Source organism: Microcaecilia unicolor, chromosome 2 (genome assembly GCF_901765095.1).
Source record: "Microcaecilia unicolor chromosome 2, aMicUni1.1, whole genome shotgun sequence".
NCBI lineage: Eukaryota > Metazoa > Chordata > Amphibia > Gymnophiona > Siphonopidae > Microcaecilia > Microcaecilia unicolor.
In genome coordinates this window covers 424539435-424548170 of record NC_044032.1, presented here as the reverse complement: position 1 = coordinate 424548170, position 8736 = coordinate 424539435, and positions in this window count along the sequence as shown.

Genomic DNA, 8736 nt, shown 5'->3' with positions numbered 1-8736 from the left:
ACACACAGCTTGTCTGCATGTATGAAGCCATCTTTGACATGCGCAGAGCAGCCACGCATAATGCTTGGCTGCTCTGCACTGGCTTCCCCTCCTTAGGAAGGAAATTGTGTGCAAATGAGCTTCATGCATGCCGTTCCTTTCCGAATCACTAAGGGATCGGTAAGGGAAGGGCTTTTTCCATTCAGTTAGTGCATCTGGCTGAAGGTAAGGGAGCTATGTACCTCAGAGCAATTTGTGAAGTCCACTGCAGTGCCCCCTAGGGTGCCCGGTTGGTGTCCTGGCATGTCAGGGGGACCAGTGCACTACGAATGCTGGCTCCTCCCATGACCAAATAGCTTGGATTTGGTCGTTTCTGAGATGGGCGCCCTCGCTTTCCATTATCGCTGAAAATCAGAAACAACCAAGTCCTGCGGACGACCATCTCTAAGGTCAAACTAAATTTGCTGATTTGGGCGTCCCCAACAGTATTATCGAAACGAAAGATGGACGCCCATCTTGTTTCGATAATACGGGTTTCCCCGCCCCTTGCTGGAGCTGTCCTGCGAGGACGTCCCCAGAAAAACTTGGCTGTCTCTTTCTATTATGCCCCTCCACGTTGTCTCCTTTTGTATTACGAATCTATTCTATTCAATATGTACACTATTTGCAGCTAATTGCAAATTTGTTAATCTATGCTACAGGTACTTCATTACACTGTGTTACTACTGTTGTAATTCATTGTTTGTATATTTACTCTAAATTGTAAGCCACATTGAACCTGATCCTTTTCAGGATAATGTGTGATATAAGAACAAATGGCTAGAAATGTACGGAGGGGAGACAAAAACTTCTTCAGGTATATTAGTGAAAGGAGAAAGACTAAAAAGGGGATTGTGAGACTAAAAGATACAGCAAAACACTATGTAGAAAATGATGAAGAAAAAGCCGATTTGCTAAATAGATACTTTTTTTCTGTTTTTACTGAAGAAAATCCTGGGGAAGGACCGAGAGGGACTGGCAAAAGTACACCTGAGAATGAAGTGGATAGAGCACCGTTCACGGAAGAGAGTGTGTATGAACAACTTGGAAAGCTAAAGGTGGACAAAGCCATGGGGCCGGACGGGTTCCACCCCAGAATACTGAGGGAGCTCAGAGAGGTTCTGGCGGGTCCTCTTAAAGATTTGTTTAATAAATCCTTGGAGACGGGAGAGGTTCCGAGGGATTGGAGAACGGCGGAGGTGGTCCCTCTTCACAAAAGTGGTGATAGGGAAGAAGCTGGAAACTACAGGCCGGTAAGCCTCACTTCGGTTATTGGAAAAGTAATGGAAGCTATGCTGAAGGAAAGGATAGTGAATTTCCTGGAAGCCAATAAGTTGCAAGATCCGAGACAACATGGTTTCACCAAAGGGAAATCGTGCCAAACGAATCTCATTGAATTCTTTGACTGGGTGACAGGAGAATTAAATCAAGGACGTGCTATGGACGTCATCTACTTAGATTTCAGCAAGGCTTTTGACACGGTTCCCCACAGGAGGCTCTTGAATAAACTAGAAGGGCTGAAGATAGGCCCCGAAGTGGTGAACTGGATTAGGAACTGGTTGACGGACAGACACCAGAGGGTGATGGTAAATGGAGTTTGCTCGGAGGAGGGAAAGGTGAGTAGTGGAGTGCCTCAGGGATCGGTGCTGGGGCCCATTCTGTTCAATATATTTGTGAGTGACATTGCCGAAGGGTTACAAGGTAAAGTTTGCCTTTTTGCGGATGACACCAAGATTTGCAACAGAGTGGACACCCCGGAGGGAGAGGAAAACATGAAAAAAGATCTGAAGAAGCTAGAAAAATGGTCTAACATTTGGCAATTAAAATTCAATGCGAAGAAATGCAAAGTGATGCACTTAGGGAGTAGAAATCCAAGGGAGGCGTATGTGTTAGGTGGGGAGAGCCTGATAGACACGGACGGGGAGAGGGATCTTGGGGTGATAGTATCTGAGGACCTGAAGGCGATGAAACAGTGCGACAAGGCGGTGGCCGTAGCAAGAAGGTTGCTAGGCTGTATAGAGAGAGGTGTGACCAGCAGAAGAAAGGAGGTTTTAATGCCCCTGTATAAGACATTGGTGAGGCCCCACCTGGAGTATTGTGTTCAGTTTTGGAGGCCGTACCTTGCGAAGGATGTTAAAAAAATGGAAGCGGTGCAAAGAAAAGCTACAAGGATGGTATGGGAGTTGCGTTCCAAGACGTATGAAGAGAGACTTGCTGACCTGAACATGTATACTCTGGAGGAAAGGAGGAACAGGGGTGATATGATACAGACGTTCAAATATTTGAAAGGTATTAATCCGCAAACGAATCTTTTCCGGAGATGGGAGGGCGGTAGAACGAGAGGACATGAAATGAGATTGAAGGGGGGCAGACTCAGGAAAGATGTCAGGAAGTATTTCTTCACAGAGAGGGTGGTGAACGCTTGGAATGCCCTCCCGCGGGAGGTGGTGGAGATGAAAACGGTAACGGAATTCAAACATGCGTGGGATAGGCATAAAGGAATCCTGTGCAGAAGGAATGGACCCACAGAAGCTTAGCTGAAATTGGGTGGCGGGGGGAAGAGGGGTTGGTGGCTGAGAGGCTAGGATAGGGGAGGGCAGACTTATACGGGGTCTGTGCCAGAGCCGGTGATGGGAGGCGGGACTGGTAGTTGGGAGGCGGGAAATACTGCTGGACAGACTTATACGGTCTGTGCCCTGAAAAAGACAGGTACAAATCAAGGTAAGGTATACACATATGAGTTTATCGTGGGCAGACTAGATGGACCGTGCAGGTCTTTTTCTGCCGTCATCTACTATGTTACTATGTCATTAAATAAATAAACACATCCCCTCCCAGGATGCCCACCACACCCCACACATGGGCCCTACCTGGGCCTACCTTCTAAAAGCTCTGATGGTCTAATAGCCTCTTCATGACAGGAGCATCATGAGTTGCTCCTGCTCCCACTGGTTGTGTTGTAAAAATGGCTGCTGCAGCCATTTTGGGATTGGAACTGGCATGGGCAGGAGCAATCCTGAGTTGCTCCTGCTCATGCCATGTCCAGTCTCAAAATGGTGGTTGTGACCTCCTATGGCAGTCTTGTGAGGGGGAGGATGTATTTTCTGTTGGGGGGGGGGGACAGACCTGCTGTGGCGGGTGATGGGGCCATGGTTTCGGCATGAAACTGAGTGGCAAATTTCAGGTGTGGATTCGGTTTCAGCTAGAAACAAAACCACTAGTTTCGGTCGGCCTCTAACCTGACCAGAGTGCCAGAAACAATTCTGACCAACTTGTTGGACAGTTATCTGCCAACATTTACTATGTTACTAATAAATATTCTTCAATAGTATGCTTGTTGATAAATGGTGTGTGCTATTAAGCAAGTGTGCACTATCCATGAATCATTCTTGTTCTTTCATTTCAGGGCACATTTCTCATGTCTTTTCAAATGAATGCATATCCCTACTGCTAACGAGGTAGTGAAGGTCCTACCTCTAATCGCACCCTCTTCAAAGGAAATCACATGATGTGACGCTTGCTAAAGATCCTCTGCACACCCTGGAATGTCGTCCCAGAATGGCTCCACTTCATATCTCTATTTCAGGAAGCAGGTGAAAACTCCCAAGCCTTTAATGGAAGAAGCAACTAACTAACCAGCCTCACACCAAAGGACTAACACCAGCTGTACATACTGTAGCAGAACTTGTTTATCCACTTACAGAATTTAAAGGGGGTTTGGACAGATTCCTGAGGGAAAAGTCCATTGAACATTATTAATTTTTCTTTTGGGGGGGGGGGGGGGGTGCCGGGTTCTTGAAACCTGGATTGGCCGCTGTCGGAGACAGGATGCTGGCTTGATGGACCCTTGGTCTTTTCCCAGTATGGCGGTGCTTATGTACTTATGCTTATGTACTCTAGCTGAGACCATTTTCTGCACCTTTTCTGACTTCATGTGCAATTTTTCCTTAAGTTAGTCACCCTTATTTTCTATATTCTATTACTATTTTACCTATCTGTATGTTCCACTTCCGCTTACAACTTATGCTGCCTATTAAGACGTTTACCCCTGAATTCTATAAAAGGTTCTTTAACTTGCACAGGCAAATTTGGGAGTGCTCCCAATTTGCGCATGCAATTTAATTGAATTATGAGCCAATTAGCACCAATAATTGGACCATAACAGTCAATTAGCAGTGCTAATTGACATTAATTAAAATCTATGTGCGTGAATCTACGCGCCCAGATCTATGCATTAAAAAAGGGGGTCATGGGCGGAACATGTATTGATATAGAATTAAGGGGATCCACGCCTACTTTAGGCACAGGGATTTACACTAAGGTGTTGTTGGTGTAAATGGTTGTGCCTACATGTAGTTACGGTTCCCGGCACTTAGCGCAAACCTATAAACGGTGCCTAACTTTGAGTACTGTTTACAGAATAGCGCTTTCGGCGTAAATGTTTTGGTGCTATTTATAGAATTTAGTCCTTAATGTGTATTGTGTTTACATTGTAAATAGCATACTGTGCCTTAATGTGTATTGTTATTTGAATATTTTTACTGCTATAATTGTCTATTGCCTATGTCTAGCTTATTCTTGCTGTATACCACCTTGAGTGAATTTCTTTAAAAAGGCAGTAAATAAATAAACAAATAGCTGCTCCTTCCTAACATTGCCTTGACCCATACGATCTGCCAATCCAATTCTACCGATCATGCATTCAGTTTACATTATTTGTATTCAGTGTCTCTCTAGGTAGATGCTGGTCTTCTTCCTCTGCCTGTTTTCATATTTCTTGGTTATTGGGGTTTCTATTCCACTGTTGCTGGTGTTGCTTTACCCTTTATGTGGTGCATTAGGGTTGTTTTTCCCATTCCCTATATGACAGAAGCATCCCGAGATGGAATCACACCGTATGCAACACAGACCCTAGTGTCCCCTCCCACCAAATGTGCTGAGGCCACTACATGGGATACAATGGATGGGGAGCAATTTATGTGCCCACATCTCCCTTGTGCGGGCATTTTCTCCGGATGCTGCCACTACGCTGGCTCCTCTCGTGCATGCTAAGTTTTGCAAAAACCAAGCATGTGCGGGGGGGGGGGGGGGGGACGACAGCATAGTGGCGGCCCATAGGAAGTGCCTCCAACTGCTAGACCACTGGTGAGGACCTATTCAGCTGGCAGAGCTTGGAGATCCCTGCCAGCCATAGCAGCAGACCATGCTGCAATTTTGGGTGAGCTTCAGCCCAAAGTGAGAGGGCCCAACCCCTCCTCCTCCTCTGGCTATGCCACCGTTCTTTAAGTCACATGTGCATGTGGGAGCTTTTGTTCTGCCCATGCTCCACCCATGTGTATACATACCCCCTTGCAAATATGTGCTTCATAAGTTGAGTATTTGCAGAGTAGAGATTAGGCAGCATGCTAGCATACATGAAGTGTGTACATACACACACATATGCTAGTATTTTAAACATTTACACGTATTACGCATGCATAAAAGTTAGCACCTGCATTCTACAACTGCCCCACTGATCTCTTTGGAGTGCTGTTGCCTCTGCAATAGGTTCTTGGCAGTAGAGGCTGACTGAATTTTGGCTTTGGTTTCACACAGGCTCAAAATTTGGATTTGGTCTTTTTTTGTTACATCCAAAAATACCAGTGCATTTTCAGCGGAAACCAAAACTGTGCTGTGCAGCCTGCAGGCCCCCTCCCTCTCTTCTCCTCTTCTGCTTGACACAAGGAAGCCCCTGCAACCACTGGTAGGTCACCTCTCCTGGGCCTACCAACAAACCATATTGTTGGTGACCTAGAGGGGGTAAGAGTTCCTGCCCATGCTGGCTCATATGACAAAACGGTTTTCAGGACCTCCCGTGGCAGTCATGCAGAGATGGCATGTGCAGGAGCAGGGCTGGCTCAAGGGGCTCAGGTGCCCTGAGGCAACTTTTGCATCAGCACCTCCTCCATCCATGATCCAGTAGCTCCCCCTCTTTCTTAAGACCCCCCTCCCCCTTCTGGTGATAAAAGATGCCATCTCGAATCCCATTCCAACATCTCTCCCTTCCTGTCCACAGAGTGGAGGGAATACAGAGGAAGAGCTGCCAGTTTGGGATTATGGTACCCTTTATCATTGGCTCCCTGGGCCAGTGCCTCACCTGGTCCACAGGTTGAGCCGGCTCTGGGCAGGAGCAACTGGGGTCTCTCCTGCCTCCTCTAGAACCCTAATGATGCGGTAGGCCTGGAGGAGGGGCTATGTGTGGAGAGGGAGAGGCTCCAGTTTCAGGGTAGGAAAAGGAGGGAGGGAGGGAGGAGGCTGTTCCCGTTTGGGGGTCAGGCCAGTTTTAATTTCAGCTGAAACTGAATGGCGAATTTCAGCCGCAAATTCGGTTTTGACCAAAAATGAAAAATCTAGTTTCAGTTGCCCTCTACTTGGCAGCAAATTTGATTAAAAAAATTGATGGAAACCTCACTGTTAGAATACAAAATTGTTTGCCCTGTGGACTTTAATGGATTCCAATGATCTGAAAAAATCCTAATAATTTGGTGTCAGAAGACAAACCAAACAGGTCACTGAACTGAAGCCAAACCTAAAATTTTTGCCCTAACACATATACATTTCTAATTTCTTTTCAGAATTACTGATGATCATAAATAGGTGTTGTGATACTGTTAGCGAGGGATGAGGGTGAGCCTTTACAATAACACAGTCAGACAAGGTTGTAAACATGAAGTAAGTGTTTTATTAACATAAATCTGATGCCTGTTACTTCACAGGCCTAGAAACAAAAATAGTCTCTTATCTTCAGAGAACAAAGTCTTATCCAGGGGTGTGGCTTACAGGGCCCACAGTCTGTAGCTTGTGACTGCCATGCCTCAAACACAGTCTGCAATTTTTTTTTCTCTCTCTCTCTTTGGATCTCCAGGCCTGGCTCCAGCCAGACCTCAGAACAAGGCTCATAATTCTTCAATAAAAGACTGGCATACCTCAGTCAGGTCACATTAGCTAGAAATATTCAGTATAAGGGTATGCTGGCGCTTCACTTCCTCCTTTCCTGGGCCTCCTTCTCCTCACTCTGGCCCTGCCATTTATACTTCCTGGTTTCTGTCCTTTTGGCTCCACCCCTCCGGTCTCACTTCCTGCCTGGGTGGGACCAGTGGTTTTAAGGTGGCTCAGACTACCTGAGGGATTATCCTCAAGAGTGAATGTTCTATAAACCCCCTCACAGGTGTGTTTTGGGGTGATCAGAGAGGGACCTTTTCATCCTGAAGTAGCAACCTGTGAATAATTAGCTATTCTAAAAGGCACAAGAGTAGTAGAGTTGAAGATGAAAGATGTAACTTCCACACATATAATTAGTTTTCTGAATGTAAGGCATATCCACATTTTGTTCACAGTTGTGTGAGGAATGTATAATATTTCAGGAAGGGTAGCTCTAATAAATGGTGCAAGGGTGGAGGAAGAGATGTTGAGAAACAGTGAATCGTATGTATGGGCTCACTTTTCAGAGTGGAAGTGGAGTAATAATCCAAATATTATATTTAGAGTTTTCTGAAGACTGGGGGGGGGGGGGGGGGGGGGGGGAGGGGGGGAAGAGAGTGTATATACGTATCCACTATGGTCATCCAATTAGAAATAGAATAAATAACCAAGAACTAGGAACTGTGAGCCAGAAATCAAGTTCAGATTCCACAATAATGTCTCTGTTTTAGTTGCCAAGATATTTTAATATAGTTGTTGCCTTCACCTGAACCTTCTGGACTTCCCAGATCTGTATCCAACCATATTTTCAGTGGTGTGCGTATGTGTGTCTGACTTCTGCATTTCTACTCATACAATGCAAATAAATAAATTATAAAACACCTGCACTGATAAAGGAAATGTGCAATAACTGGATATTTAAAGATTGAAAAATGATACCTAATGTAACAAAATAGTAACACAGTGCAATACGTTTGTTATCAATAAATACACATACCACCACAGAAAGCGCGTGTATGAGCTGATTTCTGACTGCCAGTCCTGCATGATGTATTTGTAACCCCTCCCCCATCTTTCTCTGCAGGTCCTGCATCCTCCTCTGAGTCTTGCCTATCCATAGGTTGTTGTTGTGTCAGGGGTTAACAGCGACATAATGCTAAGTAATGAAGCCTGCAACAGGCCAAAAATTTGTGGGCTGTACTGTAATTCCCCATCCAGATCTGTCTAAACATCAAAATCTGGCCTTAAGAAGACCAAAGGATGCACATACTTTTCCTTTAAAAGTTACCCTTTCACGGTTAAAGGGACTCAGCAAGATGGTGTCCTGCGCTTCTGGTGGTACTTACTGAATTTCAGTGTTTCCTGGCGGCTTTCTTCTTTTGCTATGCCTTTTCGATAATGCTCCATATTAAACATAAGGGGACAGTGAATGCCTACCACCGCTGGCCAGAACCTCTTCCTCAATCCAGCAGATGCTGGACTGGTATATTGCCAGAACCTCGCTGACGGGAACTTGGGAAGTTTGCCCTGCTTTAAGCCCAAATGGAGGAGCACCAGGCTTTTGGGGGCTGGATACATCTCTTTCTCCTCTAGAACCCAACCCACTGCTTTGTCCTGCAGACACCAGGTATTTGGCAGGAAGCTCTTCTGAGGCAGAAGGCGCTGGAGTGGAGCACCAAAGTGGCGGTGCCAGACCAGATGTAATGTCTGTCGAGAAGGTGATCCAGGGGCCTGTTCAGGAAGCAGTAGCTCCCATGG